The sequence below is a fragment of the Cornus florida genome, unplaced genomic scaffold, assembly GCF_030987335.1.
Source record: "Cornus florida cultivar Cherokee Brave unplaced genomic scaffold, ASM3098733v1 CherokeeBrave_3.0.0_Hap2_Chr09, whole genome shotgun sequence".
Lineage (NCBI taxonomy): Eukaryota > Viridiplantae > Streptophyta > Magnoliopsida > Cornales > Cornaceae > Cornus > Cornus florida.
The window spans coordinates 14426438-14447684 of NW_026775579.1; positions in this window are offsets into that span (position 1 = coordinate 14426438).

Here is a 21247-nt window from a genome sequence, read left to right on the forward strand (position 1 = left end):
AGGATCTTCACCTTCTAATGTTATGGAAACCCTAAAAGCAGCAACCACAATACCAGCCTTCTGAATATACAAGAACAAGGATCTATCAAGGCCTGTGCCTTCTTTTATAGAAGAAAATAGAGGACTGGTGGGCTTTTAGGTTTTCTGGCCCATATGGAGTGAATTAAGACTTGGAAAATAATAATCCTGTAACTTTAAATCTGATTTGTCATGGAAGGGCTCGAGCTTAAGAAGTGGAGCTCGAGCTTTAGGAGCAAAGCTAGAGCTTTCTTGAAGTATTGCTCGAGCTTTAAGATTTGGTGCTCGAGCTTCAATTTTGTATTTAGTTAAATTTCTTCAACTATTTTCTGAACCATCATTTTCTTCAACACTTAGAATATTTTGGGGTTCTTTTCTTTTAACAGTGCTAGATCCAATCTTAATAAAGCTCGAGCTTTTGGTCCTGTGCTCGAGCTTTTGGTGCTCAAGGCTCGAGCTTTGAATGATGGTGCTCGATCCTTAAGGTCTGGCACGAGGCCCTGGAAGCTTGGTTCTTCATTTAAGTCAACTCTTCAAATTTCGATGCCTCATGCTCGAGCTTGAGGGCCGAGGCTCGAGCACCCTAAGGTAAGGCTCGAGCACCCTTGGTTAGGGCTCGAGCTCTGAAGGTACAAAGCTCGAGCTTTAATGCCTTATTAATTTTCTTCTTTTTTCTTCTTGCAGGGCTCGAGCCTCGGGACTTAGGCTCGAGCTTTGGGACTAGCATTCTTCCAAACTTCACCATTTAAGCTCTCGACTTGCTTTAAATGACCAACAACTACTCTGTAAGCTTTGATATCAATTTTTTCATCATAAGGTCCCGATTTTAACCGTTTCTCTATAAAAGTACCTATAAACACACAATAAACATAAATCAGTCTAACAATAGATAAAAATATCACTTTAGGCTTTAGTATATGTATATTTAGGGGCTCGAATATGCAATATTCAATGCTCATTAGATATTATTTCTGGAAACCCTCACGAGACTTCACTCATCCGCTAAGGGTAACCTAGGGGTTTAAAAGGCTTGTTGCATATCCTAAATGCAATCGTGTTCCCTACGAAAGTGGCGCTATCATTTTATTGATTTCTAGTTTATAGATGTATAGTTGTTTATTTCTTTCTTTTCCTTGTAGTCTATTGGTTCTGATAAGTGCTCAAATGTGACGCATTTTAGCACTTAAGCTAGGATATTTTAATCCATTCATCTATCTTACTTTCATGTTTTAGTACTCATTTGTGTTTTTACCTATTTTAGGTTAATAAAGTTCAAACAGGCTAAGAAGAGCCATTTAGCTTAATTTTAGAGCTAAGGAGCAAATCTAGAAAGAAGTCAAGAACATTGCATTAGTGGAACTTCGATCGATCGAAGGAAATCCCGATCGATTGAAGAAGGCTACAATCAATTGAAATTAAGGCGGTGCTAGCTCAACAATCTGGATAAGGCCAAAAAGATATTTTCATGACACGTTGTCTTCGATGATCAAAGTTAAGTGTTAGATCGATCAAAAACCCTTCGATCGATCGAAATGACTGCTAGCAGTGTGCCGTCTAATTCTCGTGCGCGCCCAGACTCTACCTACTTTTGTAGCTGCGAATTTCCACCAATCGGAGGCATTATTTCTAACTTGTTGCCTACTCAAAGGGGCTTTGAATAGATTAATTGAAAAAAATTTGTAAGAAGTTTCCTCTAGTAGATATTTTTACCAATTATAGAAAATAGTTTCTCTCTAGAACTAGGGTTTTGGTAAAGAAAGCAAGGATAAAGATAATGTTATCAACCTCTAAGCTAGCCCTTTGGGGTTCCATGGCCACTACAATGAGTGGCTAAATCCTTCTCTTGGGGCTAGAGATAGCCTCTAAGCTTGCTTCCTAAACCTAGCTTTTGTATATTTTTGGGGATCTTAGTTGTAATTAATGTTTTGACCATAAATAAATATGGATCTTGTGACTTTTACATGATCTGTATGGATTAATATTTTCAATTGATCATTTAATTTTATCCATACGTCTATATATGCTAGAGTGAATGTTCATGTGCTTCTCTCTAGATTTAATGAAATTGATGCATGTCTATGTGTGTTGATGTTATAAATCTAGTGATGGTCAAGGCATGGTGCTTAATTGATTACACTTGTGGTTTATTTGATGGTTCATACTTATTTCTTGATTGATTGTGTCACATCCTTAGTTTAATTAGCTTAATTTTCATGTCATTAGCTTAGTTGTAGTGTAATTACTTTAATTTCTTAGATAGGTGGACAATTCATTCTTGTTATTTGATGTTCCATACTTATGAGTGCAAGAAGTATATTTCTCTAGATTATTGTGTGTTCACTAATTGTGGTTTAATTGAATGGTTAATGGTGTCATTTGATAGGTTGTGCTACTCACTAAATTGATTAAATAATTTATGTTTACTTACCATCTATGCTTAGTTTTCAATTGGTGACACACACACACATTTTACAACATGAATTTCTCCATTAATTTACAATTGCTAGTGTTTGGTGAAGTGAAGCCTAGTGGTGAACTCTAAGCCCCAAGACCTTTCTCTCATATTACTTTCTCTAATTTTTAGATTGTCATTTAATTGCATTGTCTTTTGATCATTCGACCTACTAATCCAACATTGATTCTAAAGTACCTTGCATTTACCTTGGGACGATCCCTAGTCACTCTTGCTACATTAGGAGTTAGTAGTAGTAGTGGCATTCTATAAATTTAAACTTGGCCATACTTTATCACACTTTGTGCACTTTGGTTATCATCAACGACACGACACAGAAGTCATAAGTCGAGGTTGTGGTGCATGGTAAGTTAGGCACGTGCCATAATGGCATAGGTGTTTGGTTGTTGTTTTGACACTTTCCATGAGGTTTGGTAGTAATTGTTGTCACAGTTTCGTGGTGGTATATGGTGTTGTTGACCTAACATTGGTTTTGGGATAGGTGAAAAGACGCATTTTTTTTAGGCTCTTGTGAGGTGAGTTGTCAGGCGTAGACTTAGTGCTTTGTGGATTGTTTATGAGATTGATGGTTTTGGTCTCTCGGTGTCGGGAGAGATTTATCGATTTTAGGCTATTATGAGGTATCGACATCTTGGGCACGTTGTTATTAGCTAACTACGGGTGCAGTCTGGATGGAATCAGTGTTAGCTTTTGTTTTGATAGGCATTGTCCCTTTGATCGATATCGATATGAGTTTAAAGTTGTTATAGGTATGGGATCTCTCGAGTTTTGTTTCCAGTGTCCTGTGTTAAAACGGTCATTGACGGTTGTCTTGAGGTCAATCATAGTGATCAATTTGATTATTTGATGGTATGGCTATGGTTGCCAATTATTTTGAGTTTTTCTTGCATGACGACGCTTTTGAGATTGAGTCGATTGATTGATGTTTTGGGTAGTGAGAGCATTATATTAAAAGCGTCACTTATAGTATTGCCTTGCGGTCGAGAGATGGATTGTCTGGGTCTTACCATTGTGGTAAGGACTAAAGCTTGTTTTGAGACATGTTGTTAATATGTTGGTCCTTAGAGTCGGATCGTAGTTTAGGCTAATCTTCTTTTTTACTTAGACACAATAGGACATGATGTCCTTAGGGTACATTTATTGCATCATTTTCTGCAGTTACATTTACTACCATGTTAGTAGTTATAATTGTGATATCATTATGTATGATCAGGTGGATGTGTGTCCACATTTATCTTCTTATCGTACGGCATTCACATTCCTTACTTATATGCTTAGAGGTGGCATGTTGTTAATGTGCTTTAGTGACATGATTTTGTGCCCAGGTGGAGATATGTTGCATATATCATTGATTTTACTTATATGAGTGGATGTATCTTTATAGCAGTTGCATTCCCTTGTCACGTGCATTGATTGCTCTGTTTAGTGTTACGAGTATTTCATTTCGCACATATGTGGTGTTTAGGTGGGGTTTTCCTTTTGTTCATTCTAGGAAAGCACGAGCTAGGTGCCGTGTTCCTTTTGTTGCGCGTGTCATCCAAATGAGTTTTTGTAATTAGTCGCAATGTGGAATTCCTTATGAAGGAGTTGTCACATTTTGTTTTGTCATGGGCTGTCCACTTCCCTAAGGTGGGAAGAATGCTTTATTTTACGTGTTTATCTTATTAACACTTGTGGGAGAATAAGGTTTCTCCTCTTTTCTTGGTTCGTGCTAGGGACTTCACAAGGAGTGAGTCTTTTTTTTTTTTCATTACATTGTGAATAGTTAGGGGTTGGTTGATCTGTGGGGATCGCCATAGTTGTTATGATTCCTTGGTAAGGATTAGATTGATTTTGGTCAACTTTCTTTCGTATCGGGGGTGAAGACTTTGACCTTAGTGTATTTCGTTTTAGAGAAATGGTGTGTGTCAAGCACCGAAGCACAAAAAGTGTGTAGTGTAGCCAAGTTTGAATTTATAGAATGCCATTAACGTAGCTAAAGTAAGTAGGGATCGTCCCAAGGGAAAGGAATCGTATATTTGTTTGGAAATCAATGTTGAATTAGTAGGTCGAATGATCAAAGATGGTTTGGCGGTTGAATTAGACTACAATTTAAACTAAATACATGCAATGTAAAACAACTAAAGTAATATGAGGTATAAAGAATATGAGAGAGGAGTCTTGGGACATAGAGTTCACCACTAAGCATTACCTTCTTAGACATTCAATATTTGACGGATTAGGGGGATTATATGTTATAAATGAAAATGTGTGCCATTAATTGAATAATAAGCATGGATGGCCAAGTAAGCATACATTATTTTGCCAATCTAGTGAATAGCACAACATATCAAATTAAGCCCTTAATCCTTCCATAAGTCCACAATTAATGCACACTCATCAAATTAGAGAAATATACTACTTGTATTCATAAGCATGGAACATCAAACAACAAGCATGGATTGTCTAGTTATCTAAGAAAGTAAGGCAATTACACTATAAATAAGCTAGTGACATGGAAATTAAACTAATTAAACTAAGGAGCTAGCACAATCTATCAAGAAATAAGTATGAACCATCAAATAAACCACAAGAGTAATCTATTTAAGCACTATGCCTTGACCATCACTAGATTCATGATATCAACACACATAGACATACATCAATGTCACAAAATCTAGAAATAAACATATGAACATTCATTCTAGCATACATAGACATATGCATAAAATTAAATGATCAATTGGAAGTATTAAACTACACAAATTATTGTAGAAACAAGATTTATATATATATAAGATGTCAAGACAAAAATCTCGACACAATTCCCCATTAATTACAAAACATCAAAGTCTAGAAGGCATGCTTAGGGCTATGTCTAGCCCCAAAAGAATGGTTTAGCCACTCATTGATGTTGTCATCCAACCCTCATGGGCTATCTCCATGGTAGAAATCATCCTCCTCCTCTCGAGTTCTTGGTAGAAACCCTAGATGAGCAGAAGAACTTTCCCAAAATGTGTATTTCTCTCTCAAATCTCTAGCCTCCTTCCTAAACTAACTAACCTCAATGATATATTATGTATATCTAAATAAAATGTCCAAAATCGTTATATAAGTAGCTCAAATGTCATACCCAATGGTCAGACCTCGTATACTAGGACCTCCAAATGATTGCACCACGAGCACACCTTTAAAAGTTGGCTAGAATTCTGTTTTTCACGCACTTGAGGCAGTTCAATCGATCACAAGGTTGCTTAGATCGATTAAACCATAGCGGCGCACTTTTTGGATAAGACAAAGCTGAGATATTTTTAGGATATTTTTGGGAAAAAGACAAAAGTGGTAGGTGAGGATAAGATCAAAAATGTTCTATCGATCGAAGGAAAGGTTGGATTGATTGAAAGGGAAATTTCCTGAAGATAAGGATAAAAGGCTTGATTCATTATGGCATGGTTGGAAGGATCACAGTGTGGTCGATCAAAGCTTGATTTGATCGATAGAAGAGGGCTTCTTTGCACCACTTCGCTTCCACTTTGCTCCTTTCTTCCACTAAGCTTGGGATTGCTTCTTTAAATGCTCTAATTCAGCTGAATTGACTTATTTTGGGGATAAGGTCTTGAAAAGGGAAATAACATGAAATTAGACTAAAACAAGAAAATAAGATAAAATAAGGTCATAGAACATTCAAGCTTAAGGGGTTTAAATGCGTACTTTTCAGCACTTATAATGAAGTAATTGGTGGTGTTATCCTTGTTCGGATAGGTGGTTTTCATTTCATGTCTCACTTAGGGAGTTTTAGCTATGGTTGCTAGTGAGTTGTTGTGATCGGTGTGAATGAAGTGTTTGTGATGGCATTTTATGGGAACTTTTGTCCACATTATTGAGGATTCATTTAATTCAATAAGTGAGCTTAATGTTCCTTTAAAGATGTCTTTTGGAGACTTATTTCTAGTTTTGGAGACTTATATGTGGTTGACTTTTTGGGGGTGTTTCGAAGGATCACATTTGGATATGGTTATTTGTAGAGTCTTTTGTTCTAGCTGTGGCTAGATTTGGGTTAAAAGAATCATGATTTCAGTAGTTGTTTATGGATTGATGATAAGGACTGATGTGAGTAGAACTGTACTTGGAGAAATTTTTTTCCATCTTAGTTTTGCCAAGCATAGTTTTGAGAGATTCGATTTCTGATTGTTGTCGGATGGAGGCATTGTATTCTATTATTGCCTAGAAAATTGTGATAAGGATTCTTATTGAGGTTTTTATCTGATACCTATTGTTGAGGTGTTTGTTGAGATTTGTGGATTTGATGATAGAAATCAAGGTGTTTGTGGAGATTCTCATATGAGAGTCATATATGGAGTTCAACCCGAGGACAAGGACAACATGGTTGTTAGGGTTGGATTGATAGGGAATGAATGGCCTAGCCAGCTATCTTTCTTGTATCAATCTCACTCGGATATATTGTCAGGTTAAGGGTCCAATTTTTTAGTTTTGGCAATGATTATTGGAGTAGGAGTTTGTAATGACCCGGTTATTTTCCTTCCTTTCCTTTTCTCAAATTTTCACGGATATTTTTTTTTTTTCCGTTGATCTTTTCTTTTCTGAGTTCAGTTTCTCGTCACTTAGTGTCATCTCGAGTGCTCTTGAATGATTTCTGAGACTCTTTTCCTTGGATTGACAACTTCCTTTGAGGACCGCGTCATTTCCACATTTTCATTTTTTTGACACTATTCACTTTTCGTCCTTTTCCCTATTTTATCTTTTCCCCATTTGTCACTTTTTGGCATATTCTCACTTTTTGTGTTCGGAGTTGGTTTTTTGACTTCATGTATCTTCATTCTAAGTGGTTTCCACTAAATACGCATCTTTACTTTTGTAGAAAAGTACTCTGGTTGCTCCCAATGTCCATAGGGGCATGGATGCACAGTTCTTTAGAATCTTATTATTTTCTTGGAGTGTTTTTCATTAATTTCTTTTGAAGAAATTTAATTTCTGGGGTTTCTAAGAAAATACTTTTGGAAGATATTTTCATTCTGGGCCATTAGTGCAGTTTTCACTTTTTGAAAGGGCCATTATGCAATTAATGAAAGTTATTGCTAAATGCCTAGTTTTGAGCCTAGATTCTTGTACAGGATTCATTTTCACTTTTTGTTGAGTCGTGTACCCTTAGAATTTCCTTTTGGTTGTTTTTCTCCAGTTTCAGGGTTTTTGGCCCCGGTTGCCGCCGAAATTGTTTGGGCATATCTCTCTTCTCAGGACTCGATTTTTTATGCCATTTCTTTAGTTGTTCATCTTTTCTCATAATGGTTCTTTTTCATTCATGGAGTTTTGCCGTTTGAGCGCGTCTGCGCGAATTCCACTTTTCCGGACCTGACGGGACCCGTTCGGGACACTTTTTGAGATTTTCTATAAATAGGGGGTCTTAGAATGAAAAATCAGATTTTTCTCTCTCTCTTGGCCAGATTGCATGGTAGCCATGGCTGCCACCTTCTCTATCCTCTTTTGAGCTTCTTCTCCTTAGTAAAAAGCCGTAGTGCCTTAGTGTTTTATGTTTGTCTTAGTGAGGCCTTTGATTCCACCGATTGGATTCTTATTTTGGCTATTTCTTGAGTTCAAGTTTGAAGTCAAATTTTGATTTTGATGGGGCTTCCTTGGTGTTCTTGTTTATCGTGTTGTCCCCGACAAAACCTAGAAGTTTCGTCGGATTCGGAGCGGTTTCATTTTGGTGGCTTTTGAGATTTTCATCTCAAATTGAGGTAAGGGGTGTTTTAGGATTTTGTATGTGTTGTATTAAGTATTTTCCATTATTATATAACTTATTTGCATGCTTTGTATCAAATCTAGAAAATGAGTAAAATTTATTTCTTTGTATAAGATTTAATTTACAAGGATGTATATAGCTTAGAATTGAATTGTGGCATGATGAAAAATTATATTTTGATATGTTTGTTAACATATATTAAATTGGAATTATTTGAATAAGAATTACACTTTTTATTTAATAATTATCTTTTGTGAAAGTTTAATTCTCATGGATGTACCTTGCATGAAATTAACTTATAATATGCTTTTAAATTAAGTCTGGGCATGTTCTTTAACATACTTTAATTTGAGAGCATTTGGATGAGTATGAAAATCTAGAGATTTTAATGAAAATGATTAATTAAAATCAATTTAAAGGTTCCATTAGCATAATTAAGTTTTTAACTTGATATTTGTGATGACTAGGACTTGTATACTTGCATATGTTAATTTAGGACCATTTGATGTTGTTTTAGAATTTATGGATTTGAGTATCATGATTTAATTAAATTCCATTTTTTTGTTCAAATGGCCTAATTAAGTTTTTGATTTGGTATATGTAATGACCATGTTATGTTGTTTAACATGTATTAATTAGGGACCATTTGATTGAGATTAGAAACTTAAGGAAATTAATTATTTCATTTAATTAATTTCTGTTTCTATTGTATTACTGATTAAATCATGTGGTTGACATTGGTATTATGTTTGAAACATGATTTTACACTTGTAATGGATTTATGAGATTATGTTTCCAATATTAAATTATATTGTTATAGCGTGTAACGAATCGCACACTGAAGATTCGACATGTGATGTTATTATAGCATGTAACGAATTGCATACTAAAGATTCGACATTGTCATCCTATAGTAGTTGTGGATTTAGAACATGTATTGTGGTTTCAACCTACTTGTGCATAAAGGTAGTTTCGTGTATTATTTAATACGTATATAAGTTGTTAACTTATTTATTTTGGAGTCACTTGGGACATTGTTACTGTGATATGGCTAGAATTTGGCTCTAGTGTGGTAGGTATGAGTTCCCCCCGTTGAGATAGTGCGCATTAGGGTGGTCTTCCCAGTGGGTTAATGCCTGGAATAACCTTTTTAATCTTGGGTAACCCCGAGATGTGATGTCCAAGTCTTCCAGTATTTGTTTTTGCATTCAATTCTAAGTTGACAACCAATGCTTAATTGTGACTTGTGGTTTTGGTTATTAGCGATTTAATGTTGTTAAGTACATTTATGCATTATGATTTTGAATGAATCATAGCATGCCTTTAATGTTGTTAAGTACATTCATGTTTTATGATTTTTAACGAATCATTGCAGGTTTTGATGTTGTTAAGTACATCTATGCTATATTGTTCAAATGTGACTTAGGAATGATCGTATAGATTCATTTGGAACATAGACATTAGGTGGCATGACCTACTTTAGTTGTTTTCGCATTTTAGATTTCAAGTTGATGACTTTGAGAATCTATATCTTATTATTTTGTATAGCATGCGTCTATGTGGTTTGAATTGCATGGATGATGTGATTTATGCTAGAAATGATCTAGGGTAGTTTACGATGCTCCCTGAGTCTCACCTTTGACATAGACATTAGGTGGCATGAGCCCTTTAACATATTTCACCTTAAGGTGATAAAATTACAAAATACTAGGTCAATTCATGCTCATTTCCTATGAGTAGCTTTATGTTACTCAACCCGAAGTTACTGGGATATTTTTCAGGTACAGGAATTAAGGTTGAGATTCTCAATATGCTTGGGCGATTTGTGGACTTGAAGGTTCCATTCTTGTAAAGGTTGGCTTGAAATGCTATTTGTAGCCTTATTTGTCAAATGTGTATATTTGATTCTAAACTTGTAATGTGTGCCTAAGCACAATTTTTGATTCTCATTTTATGTATATGACATGAGGCCAAGGGCCAAACTCCTTTTGGAATTACATATATGTCATGGATGTTAATTTTTTCCTTCAATGAGAACATATGAAAATCATGCATTTTAGTATGCTATTTTGCACCAGAGTGTGCATTGTGTATGAAATTCATCCATTAGCATTCATTAACCATGTATGAGGTGTGGCCAAGGTCCAAACAGTGTTTTGAAACCATTTCATAATTTTGAGTTCCAAGTTTTCATTCTAAACTTCATTTTTGTCATTTTGGCCGTCGGGGTGTCATATTTTTAAGCCATGGACCATTGTAGCATATCCTATCAGGTACGTTACGTTTACATGCATGATCGTTTTCAAGAAAAACTTCTTCTTTGGTGAAATGAGCCTCCTATGGGCTCATTTTGCATTTTCATTGCATAATCTGATCTAGGGGCATTTTGGGGTTTTTCTTTATGAAATAAATTCTGATCTCATCATGGTCACTTAGAAAACATGATTTTATGGGGGGTTTCTTCTTTGTGTTTTTCCAGAAAATATCATCTTGGTACCGGAAATCCATTGCAAAGTTCAGCTTTCAATTTTACATTTTAGCAGCTTTTTGACCCTCATGACCTGATTTCATGGAGGGCTATTTTGGGCATTTCACATCAATTTTTTTTCATTTTCTTCCATTTTTTCAAGTAGAAAACTCAATTTTGAGGGGGGTTTCTTCTTTGTGTTTTTCCAAAAAATATCATTTGGGCCCTTAAAAACCCATTTTTCCTGAAAAACCCCTGATGTCAAGTTTTTGTTGACTTTCAGTACAAGTGTGCGAGTAGTAGACTTCTCGTAACCGGTTAGATGAGTTGGGGCAGAATGTGAACCTTCTATTTTTGCCTCCTAACCGGTTAGAAATATCTCCTAACCGGTTAGATGTGCTTGGGTTGGCTTCTTTTGACCCCTTTTGCCCTTTTTTCTTCCGTTAGCCATATCTCCTTCATCCGGACTCCAAATCAAGTGATTCTTGAGTCTATGTTTATTAATTTTTCATTGTCTTTCCAATGGTATGCTTGGTAGCACCCACTTTCATATTAAAAATGACCATTTTGCCCCTAGGTTCATTCTTGTCCGTCTTTGAATTGCCGCTTCCGCATTTGTTTTCTTTGGGTTCCATGACCTCATTGAGGATCATATTGGTGTCTTAGAGACATGTTGTACCTCTAAAGACCATTATTTCATCTTTTGCTTCCGTATTTCGGACCCATTACCAGGTCAACTTTTGGGTCACCATTGACGCACTGGGTTTACAAAACTTGGGCAGTTACAGGTGGTATCAGAGCTCCTAGGTTTGAATACCTTGGACGACGGGCTTTGGGTGCATATCATGCTTTTATTGATGTACTTTGATATTTTAACATGCCTTTGGTAACATGTTTTGGTGCTGTAACATGTTTATGTGTTTCTTGATAACACATTTGGTATTATGACATGTCATTATGCTTATATGCTTATGTATTTAAAAGCATCTTTGTTTAACATGTATGCTTATTTGTTTAAGTGCTTAACTGTTTAAACAGCTTTCTCTTATTGCTTTAGCTTGACTGTATGTTACATACATTGACATGCTACTTATTTGATACATTCAGTGAGTGAGTTGCATTTGATCATAATAACTCATGTTATTATTGATCTTGTTTCCTTTTCACGCATATAGCGTCACAGTCTTGAGTCACGGAGAGTCTTTTTATTAGGGCTCAGGTGAGCGTAGAGTTGTAGTCTCCGTCTAACGAGATGAGACGTAGGCCACGGTGGCACCGTTTTATCTTATTTTCTTTTGTCCTTTTGTGATGTGGTCATGGTGGTGTTAGAGGTGTCAGTGTCATCTCTTGGGACTTCATAGTGATCTTGATGTCATGACACCGTTGAGGTCTTTGTTTCTAACGTCATAGGACGATGAGACAGGACTGACTTGAATCTTTCCTTAAGGAGTCGGGAGTTACCTTGTGAGCCTCAGGGCGAGGTTCTTATGTTTTGCCTTCTTAGGGAGATGGTTTCAGGATTTGGATGGGTGTGTTGACCTAGAATCTTTCTTGTGTTGCCTTGGACAGCTCTTGCGAGCTACGGTTGGGATGTGAGCAGTTTTGTGTAATTAATTACACTGGTGCAATTAATTACTCTCCCTGGTTTTTGGAGACTTGGGGCATTGTGTTAGGGTTCTGGTAGAATCCTGTAGAGTTCTTATCGAACTCGTTGGCATCTTAGTTTGGGGGATGATTCTTTTCTTCGTAGTGAGAGATTGGACTCATCCAAATTCGGTTGTACATTTTCTGCGTGGTGTCTTTTGAGAGGCATTCCATTCATTTCTTTTGATTTTGTGAACTTGTCATTTGTATGATCACTTTTAAATGTTTATAAGCCCCATTGTTTTCGAGCATGCCTTAGAAACATGTTTAGGATATATGACTGTGGCAGTTGTATGAGGATGTAGATGATACGTTTTCATATACTGTATTTGCTTACCATGTTAGTGCCATTGGTGGTGTATAGCGTGTCGCTATTTGTTTAACCTCTATGTGATAGGTGGCTTATTTGGTTTATCTTATGTGTACTATAGGCCTCATACTAAGGTATTCTTTAGTTTATGTCATTTCATTTTTGCGAGTATGCACTATGTGAGTATTTAGTTTATACTGTTTCATCTTCTTGCACTTGTGTTGGGGTTTTGTGACATTGGTTGTTGGGATAAAGATGTGTGAGCTACGTAGTAGACTTGTGTTTTGAGGATTTTAATTGTCCATTGTAGGGATTTTGACCCAACGTTTGTCTTCTGTATATAGCCTTACGATAGGTCTACTTTAGATCTGTGCTTAGGTTTTCGGTTTGTGGGTTTGGTCCATTGGCTTGAGGGCATAGACTTGTCAGGCTATGGATTTAGGATAGGTGTTGTTGTTGTTGCATTTTCAGATGGGGGGTTCATTAGTTACGTTAGCGTTAGGGATTTAAGGACTTAAGCGTAACGGTGCCAATAACATTGTTGTTAGAGTTTTGGGATTAGTTACCCCAACTCTTGTGGATACTTGGTTCCCTTAGTGGTTTTGGTAATGATCATTCTCGACATTGATGTCATTTGTATCGAAAAGTTTCTTTCTAGGTTGATCTGATAAGGGCATGTTATGAACTAATGCCTTATACTGTCTTGCTACCTTACTGAAGAGTAAGTGTGGGCGGGTTTTGGTCATTGTTCTTACTGCCATATCATTCTTAGCCATCTGTCATGATTTGACTTATTGGTGTTTTGAGATTCTCTCGGTGATTAACATTGAGTTAATGTGCCGATTCGTTTGGGGAGTGCCACTTAGTTCTGAGTTTTTTGTGTTCTTTCAGAAGACCTTCGGGCTTTTAAAGTTGTCTTTTCACACCTTATGGTATGTCCTTGGGTTTGATCTTGCTTTGATCTTGTTTGGTTCTCTTTTGTCTGTTCCTGATTTCGGGGACGACATCCCTTTAAGGAGGGTAGGTTGTAATCACCCGGTCATTTTCCTTCCTTTCCTTTTCTCAGATTTTCACAGATATTTTTTTTTTCCGTTAATCTTTTCCTTTCTGAGTTCAGTTTCTCGTCACTAAGTGTCATCTTGAGTACTCTGGAATGATTTCTGAGACTCTTTTTCTTGGGTTGACAACTTCCTTTGAGGACCACGTCATTTCCACAATTTTATTTTTCGGACAATATTCATTTTTTGTCTTTTCCCTACTTTGTCTTTTCCCCGTTTATCAATTTGTTGGCATAACCACACTTTTTGTGTTCAAAGTTGGTTTTTGACTTCACGTATCTTCATTCTAAGTGGTTTCCACAAAATACTTATCTTTACTTTTGCAGAAAAGTACTCTGGTTGCACCCAGTGTCCATAGGGGCATGGATGCATAGTTCTCCAGAAATTTTTCTTTTCTTGGGGTATTTTTCATAAATATCATTTGAAGATATTTTATTTTAAAGGTTTCTAAGAATTTTTTTTTTTGGAGAATATTTTCATTTTGGTCTAGTTATGTAATTTTCACTTTTTAGAGAGGCTATTGTGCAATTAATGAAAGTTATTGCTAAATGCCTTGATTTGAGCTTGGATCCTCCTACGGGATTCATTTTCACTTTCCGTCGAGTCGTGTACTCTTAGAGTTCCCTTCTGATCATTTTTCTCCAATTTCAAGGTTTCTGGCCCTAGTTGTCGCCGAACTTGTTCGGGACATACCTTTCTGCTCGGGACTCAATTTTTGACGCCTTTTATTTTGTTGTTCAGATTTTCTCATTTTGATTCTTTTTCATTCATGGAGTTTTGCCGTTTGAGCATGTCTGCGCGAATTCCACTTTTTCGGACCCTGTGGGGCTCGTTCGGGACACTTTTTGAGTTTTTCTATAAATAAGGAGTCTTTAATTGAAAATCAGATTTCACTTTCTCTCTCCCCTCTCTTGGCCAGATTCCATGGCAGCCAAGGGCTGCCACCTTCTCTCTCCTCTTTTGAACATCTTCCCCTTAGTGAAACGCCGTAATGCCTTAGTGTTTTATGTTCGCCTTGGCGAGGCCTTCGATTCCACCGATTGGAATCGCATTTTGGCCATTTCTTGAGTTCGGGTTTGAAGTCAAGTTGTGATTTTGATGGGGCTTCCTTGGGTTCTTGTTCACCGTGTTGTCCTCGACAAAACTTAAAAGTTTCGTCAAATTCAGTGCGGTTTCATTTTGGTGGCTTTTGAGATTTTCATCTCAAATTGAGGTAGGGGATGTTTTAGGATTTTGTATGTGTTGTATTGAGTGTTTTCCATGATTATACAACTTGTTTGAATGCCTTGTATCAAATTTAGAAAATTTGTAATATTTATTTCTTTGTATAAGATTTAATTTATAAGGATGTATATAGTTTAGAATTGAATTGTGGCATGATGATAAATTATGATTTGATATATTTGTGAACATATATTAAATTGGAATTATTTGAATAAGAATTGCACTTTTTATTTAATAATTGTCTTTTGTGGAAGTTTAATTCTCATGGATGTACCTTGCATGAAATTAACTTGTGATATGCTTTTAAATTAAGTCCTAGCATGTTCTTTAGCATACTTTAATTCAAGAGCATTTGGGTGAGTATGAAAATCTAGAGTTTTTCATTAAATTGATTAATTAAAATCTATTTTAAAGGTTCCATTGGCCTAATTAATTTTTTAACTTTATATTTGTGATAACTAGGACTTGCATACTAGCATATGTTAATTTGGGACCATTTAATGTTGTTTTAGAATTTAGGGATCTAATTAAATTCCATTTTACTGTTCAAATGGCCTAATTAAGTTTTTGATTTAGTATATGTATTGAGCATGCTGTGTTGTTTAACATGGATTAATTAGGGATCATTGGACTGAGAATTGAAACTTAGAGACAATAATTAGTTTACTTGATTAATTTATGTTTCTATTGCATTATTAATTTAATCATGAGTTTGACATTGGTAGTATATTTATAGCATGATTTTACACTTGTATTAGATTCTTCAGTTTATAATTTCAATATTGAATTATATTGTTATAGCATGGAACGAATCGCACACTGAAGATTCGACATGTGATGTTGTTATAACGTGTACCGAATCGCACTCTGAAGATTCAACATTGTCATTCTATAGTAGTTGTTGATTTAGAGCATGTATTGTGTGGTTACAAACTACTTGTGTAATGACCCAGTCTTTTTCCTTCCTTTTCCTTTTCTCAGATTTTCACGGATATTTTTTTTTCCGTTGATCTTTTCCTTTCTGAGTTCAGTTCTTCATCGCTTATTGTCGTCTTGAGGGCTATTGAGTGATTTTCGAGACTCTTATCTTTGGATTGACAACTTCCTTTGAGGACCGAGTCATTTTCACATTTTTCGTTTTTCGACACTATTCACTTTTCGTCCTTTTCCCTATTTCGTCTTTTTCCCTATTCTATCTTTTCTCCGTTTGTCACTTTGTTTACAAAACCACAGTTCTTGCATTCGGAGTTGGTTTTTGACTTCATGTATCTTTATTCTAAGTGGTTTTCACGAAATACGTATCTTTACTTTTGTAAGAAAGTACTTTGGTTGCTCCCGGTATCCATAAGGGCATGGATGCATAGTTCTTTGGAATTATTTTCTTTTCTTGGGGTGTTTTTCGTAAATATCTTTTGAAGATATTTTATTTTAGTGGTTTTTAAGAAAATATTTTTGGAAGATATTTTCATTCTGGGGCAATTGTGTAGTTTTCACTTTTTGGAAGGGCCATTGTGCAATTAACTAAAGTTAATGCAAAAATACCTCATCTGGAGCTTTGATCCTCGCACGAGATTCATTTTCACATTTCGTCGAGTTGTACACTCTTCGAATTTCCTCCTGGTCGTTGTTTTCCAGTTTCAGGGTTTCTGGCTCTAGTTACCGCTGAACTTGTTTGGATCATAACTTTCTATTCGGGACTCAGTTTTTGACGTGATTTCTTCCATTTTTCATATTTTCTCATTTTGAATCTTTCTTGTTCATGGAGTTTTGCCGTTTGAGCACGTCTGCTCGAATTCCACTTTTCCAGACCTGGCGAAGCCCTTTCGGGGCACTTTTTGAGATTTTCTATAAATAGGGGACTTAAAGAAGAAAAGTCAGATTTTAATCATCTTCATCCCCCTCTTGGCCGGCAGCTATGGGAGCTCCTTGGGCTGCCACCTTTTCTTCTTCTCCTCCCCTTGATTTCCTAAGTGAAAAGTCTTTAGCCTTAACATTTGTTGTTCCCCTCGTCGTGCTCTATCCTTTACCATTATTAGAACTATTTCTGACCATTCTTTGAGTTTCGGTTTGAAGTCAAGTTGTGATTTTGATGGGGCTTCTAGACGGGTTCATGTAGATCGTGTTGTCCCCGACGAAACCCTTCGGTATCGTCGGATTCGGAGCACTTTTTTTCAGTGGGCTTTTGAGATTTTCATCTCAAATTGAGATAGGGGATGTTTTAGGATTGTTTATATGTTGTATTAAGTGTTTCCCATGATTATACAACTTGTATGCATGCTTTTGTTTAAAATTTAGAATTTAATTTAATTAATTTCTATGATTAAGATTTAATTCTCATGATGTTATATGACTTAGAATTAAATTGTAGCACGCTATAAAATTGAGTTTTGATATGTTTCTTAATATATATTAAATTGGAATTATTTGAATAAGAATTGCACTTTTTATTTAATAATTATCTTTTGTGAAAGTTTAATTATCATGGACGTACCTTGCATTAAATTAACTTGTAGCATGCTTTTAAATTAAGTCTTAGCATGTTGTTTAACATACTTTAATTTGAGATCATTTGGTTAAGTATGAAAATCTAGAGTTTTTAATTAAAATGATTAATTAAAATCTATTTAAAGGTTCCGTTGGCTTAATTAAGTTTTTAACTTAATATTTGTGACGACTAGGACTTGTATACTAGTATATACTAATTTGGGAACATTTGATGTTGTTTTAGAATTTAGGGATTTAATTATCATGTTTTAATTAAATTCCATCCTATTGATCTAATGACCTAAGTAAGCTTTTAATTTGATTCATGTAATGAATAAGTTATGTTTTTTAACATGTGTTAATGAGGGTTCATTTGATTGAGATATGAAACTTAGAGAAATTAATTAGATTATATAATTAATTTTTGTTTCTATTGCATTATTGATTAAATCATGTGTTTAACATTGATATTATGTTTGAAGCATGATTTTAGACTTGTAATGGATTTATGCGATTATGTTTCAATATTGAATTATATTGTTATAGCGTGTAACGAATTGCACACTGAAGATTCGACATATGATGTTATTATAGCGCGTAACGAATCGCGCTCTAAAGATTCAACATTGTCATCCTATAGTAGTTGTGGATTTAGAGCATGTATTATGTGGTTTCAACCTACTTGTGCATGGAATGTAGTTTCGTACTATATATATATATATATTTCGTATATAAGTTGTTAACTTATTTTTTTGGAGTCACTTAGGACATGGTTACTTTAACATAGCTAGAGTTTGGCTCTAGTGCGGGAGGTATGAGTTCTCCCCGTCGAGATAGTGCTCACTAGGGGTGGTATTACCAGCGGGTTCGTCCCCGTAATAGCCGTTGAGGTCTCGACAGAATTCCGAGCTTAGATGTCCAAGTGTTCCACTAATTGATTTCGCACTTTTAGATTTCTAGTTGATAACCTGGAGAATCTATGTCTTGATGTGTGGTATTAGATATTCTAATTATACTAAATTGCTATATTTAGTTAATTTCGTACTTTTAGATTTCAAGTTGATAACTTTGAGAATCTATATCTTATTGCTTGGCATAGCATGCTTCTATATTGGTTAAATTGCATAGATATTGTGATTGTGTTTCATTGTTCAAATGCAGCTTAGGAGTGATCCTATAGATTCATTTCGAACATAGACGTTAGGTGGCATGACCCACTTTGGTTGTTTTCGCACTTTAGATTTCAAGTTGGTAACTTTAAGAATCTATATCATGTTGCTTTGTATAGCTTGCTCTTATGTCATTTGAATTGCATGGATGATGTGATTGATACTAGAAATGATCTAGGGTAGCTTAGGATGCTCCCTGAGTCTCATCTTGACATAGACGTTAGGTAGTATGAGCCCCTTTAGCGTGTTTCACCTTAAGGTGATAAATTTGTAAAACGTAAGGTCGATGTATGCTCATTTCCTATGAGTAGCTTTATGTTGCTCACCCTAAAGTTACTGGGGCATATTTCAGGTACAGGATACAAGATTGGAGATTTGCATTTGCTTTGGGTGAATTGCAGAATTGAAGTTTCTTTAGAAGCATTCTTGTTCACATGCAAGTGTTAGCATGTTTAAGTTTTGCCTATGAAATGTAATTTTCCTAACTTGGAGGTTTGACAAGTCAAATGTTGTAAATGAATTGTAATAAGGCCATAAGCCATTTCAGCATGTTTAAAATGTTGTTTTACACTTGCGTGTATGTTCACATCATCACACACTTGCATATAATTAAGTTTGATCATGCAATGGGGGATTCAAGTGAGGCTTAAAGTCTCTTTTTTTGTTTTGGTGTACGTTGTCTAGTTTGAACTAGACTTTGCCCCTTTGGTTGTCATTGGTTCCATAGGGTACCATTTGACCCTTTTCATGTTAGTTTTCGTTTCCTGTTATTTCTTTTAGCTTCGTGACTTCATGGAAGGTCACATTGATGTCTTGGGGATGGTTTATATCTCTATAGACTTTGGTTTTATCTTTCGCTTCTGCATTTCGAATCCGTTATCGGGTCAACTTTCGATTCATCACTGATGCACCAGGTTGAAAAACTTAGGCCGTGACTAGTGGTATCAGAGCTCCTATATTTGAATACCTTAGGACGACGGGTTTTGGGTGCATATCATGCTTATGTTGCCATGCTCTATGTGTTTATATGCTTCCGAATAACATGTTTATGTGCTTATGTGTTAAATGTGGTGTGCTATTGTTTAGCATGATTTTATTCTAATATGAAGAGCATGACATATGATGTATACTAGATTAGATTTGTATATGCATAATTATGTTGCATATTAAGCATGACACGGGATTGGTTATTAAGGCACAAGTTTGGGTTGATAGTGATTGTAGTCATAGTCTCGTGATAGTGTAGGTTGTTGTCGACCTAGCATTGGTTTTGAGGTAAGTGGTAAGACACCTTTTGTTTAGGCTCTCAATGCAGTGAGTCATTTAGAGTTGTTATAGTGCTAGAATTGTTGGTTTTGAGCCATGATGAGGTTATGGGCCTCTTAGGATCCTTGATTGTTCGGGATGATTCCTTTGGGATTGCAATTTTTGTGGGCAGGTACATTGTGAGCGGGTGCATGGCACTGTTATGCTACCGTACTGGATAGCTACAACTTTAGTTCGGATGGAATCAATGTTGGTTTTGTTTTGATAGGCATTGTCCTTTTGATCGATGATAATGATAGTTGTCTTGGGAATCAGTTACAGTGATTGATTTGGTTGTTGTTGGTATGGCTATAGTTGCTATTTTCTTTGAGTTTTCCTTGTGTGATGACGCTTTTGGGATCAAGTCGATTGATTGATGTTTTGGGTAGAGAGAGCATTACACTGTTAGTGTCACTTGTAGTGTCACCTTTAGATTCAGAGATGGATTGTTAGAGTCTTACCATTGTGGTAAGGGCTCACGTATGTTTTGAGACAGGCTGTTGTCGCATTGGTTTTTGGAGTCAGTTTATGGCTAGGATTGGTCTTTCCTTTTACCTAGACACTCTAGGACACGATGTCCATAGGGTTCATTGTTGCATCTTTTTTATCTTCCGCAGTTTTATTTACTACCATGTTAGTAGTTTGATTTATGATATTGCGATGCATGAGTAGGTGGAGGTATGTCCATATTTACCTTCTTGTTGTGCGGCATTAACATGCCTTCCTTATATGCTTAGAGATGCCATGTTGTTACTGTATTTTAGTAACATGATTTTGTGCTTACGCGGAGACGTACTGCATTTACCCTTGATTTTATCTATATGAGTAGATTTACTTTCTTAGTAGTTGCATTTCCTTATTATTTGCATGACTTCCATATTTAGTTTTTCCCTTTTTGTTTCCCCTCGATCGCACATAGTGTGTATGTGGGTTTCCGTAAGGGTTTCGTTGTGAGATTCCTTGTAGAGGAGTTATCACATTTGTTTTGTCTTGGGCTATCCACTTCCCTAAGGTGGGAAGAATGCTCCATTTTCTTGTTTGTCATGTTGACACTTATGGGGGGAATAGGGTTTCTCCTCTTTTCCTGGTTCGTGTTAGGGACTTCACAAGGAGCGAGTCTCTTCTCTTCGTTGCGTTATGCACAGCTTTGGGGTTAGCTGGTCCGTAAGGACCACTATCATTGTCTTGAGTCCTTGGTGAGGATTTGATGAATTTTGGTCGACTTACTTCCATGTAGGGGTTGAAGTCTTTGACCTTGTTGTCTTTTGTTTTCGAGACAGAGTTGTAGTGTTGTCCTTCTTGGGACTGGTGGTTTCCTTTTTTTCGTGTCTTCCCTTGGGGAGTTTTGCCATGGT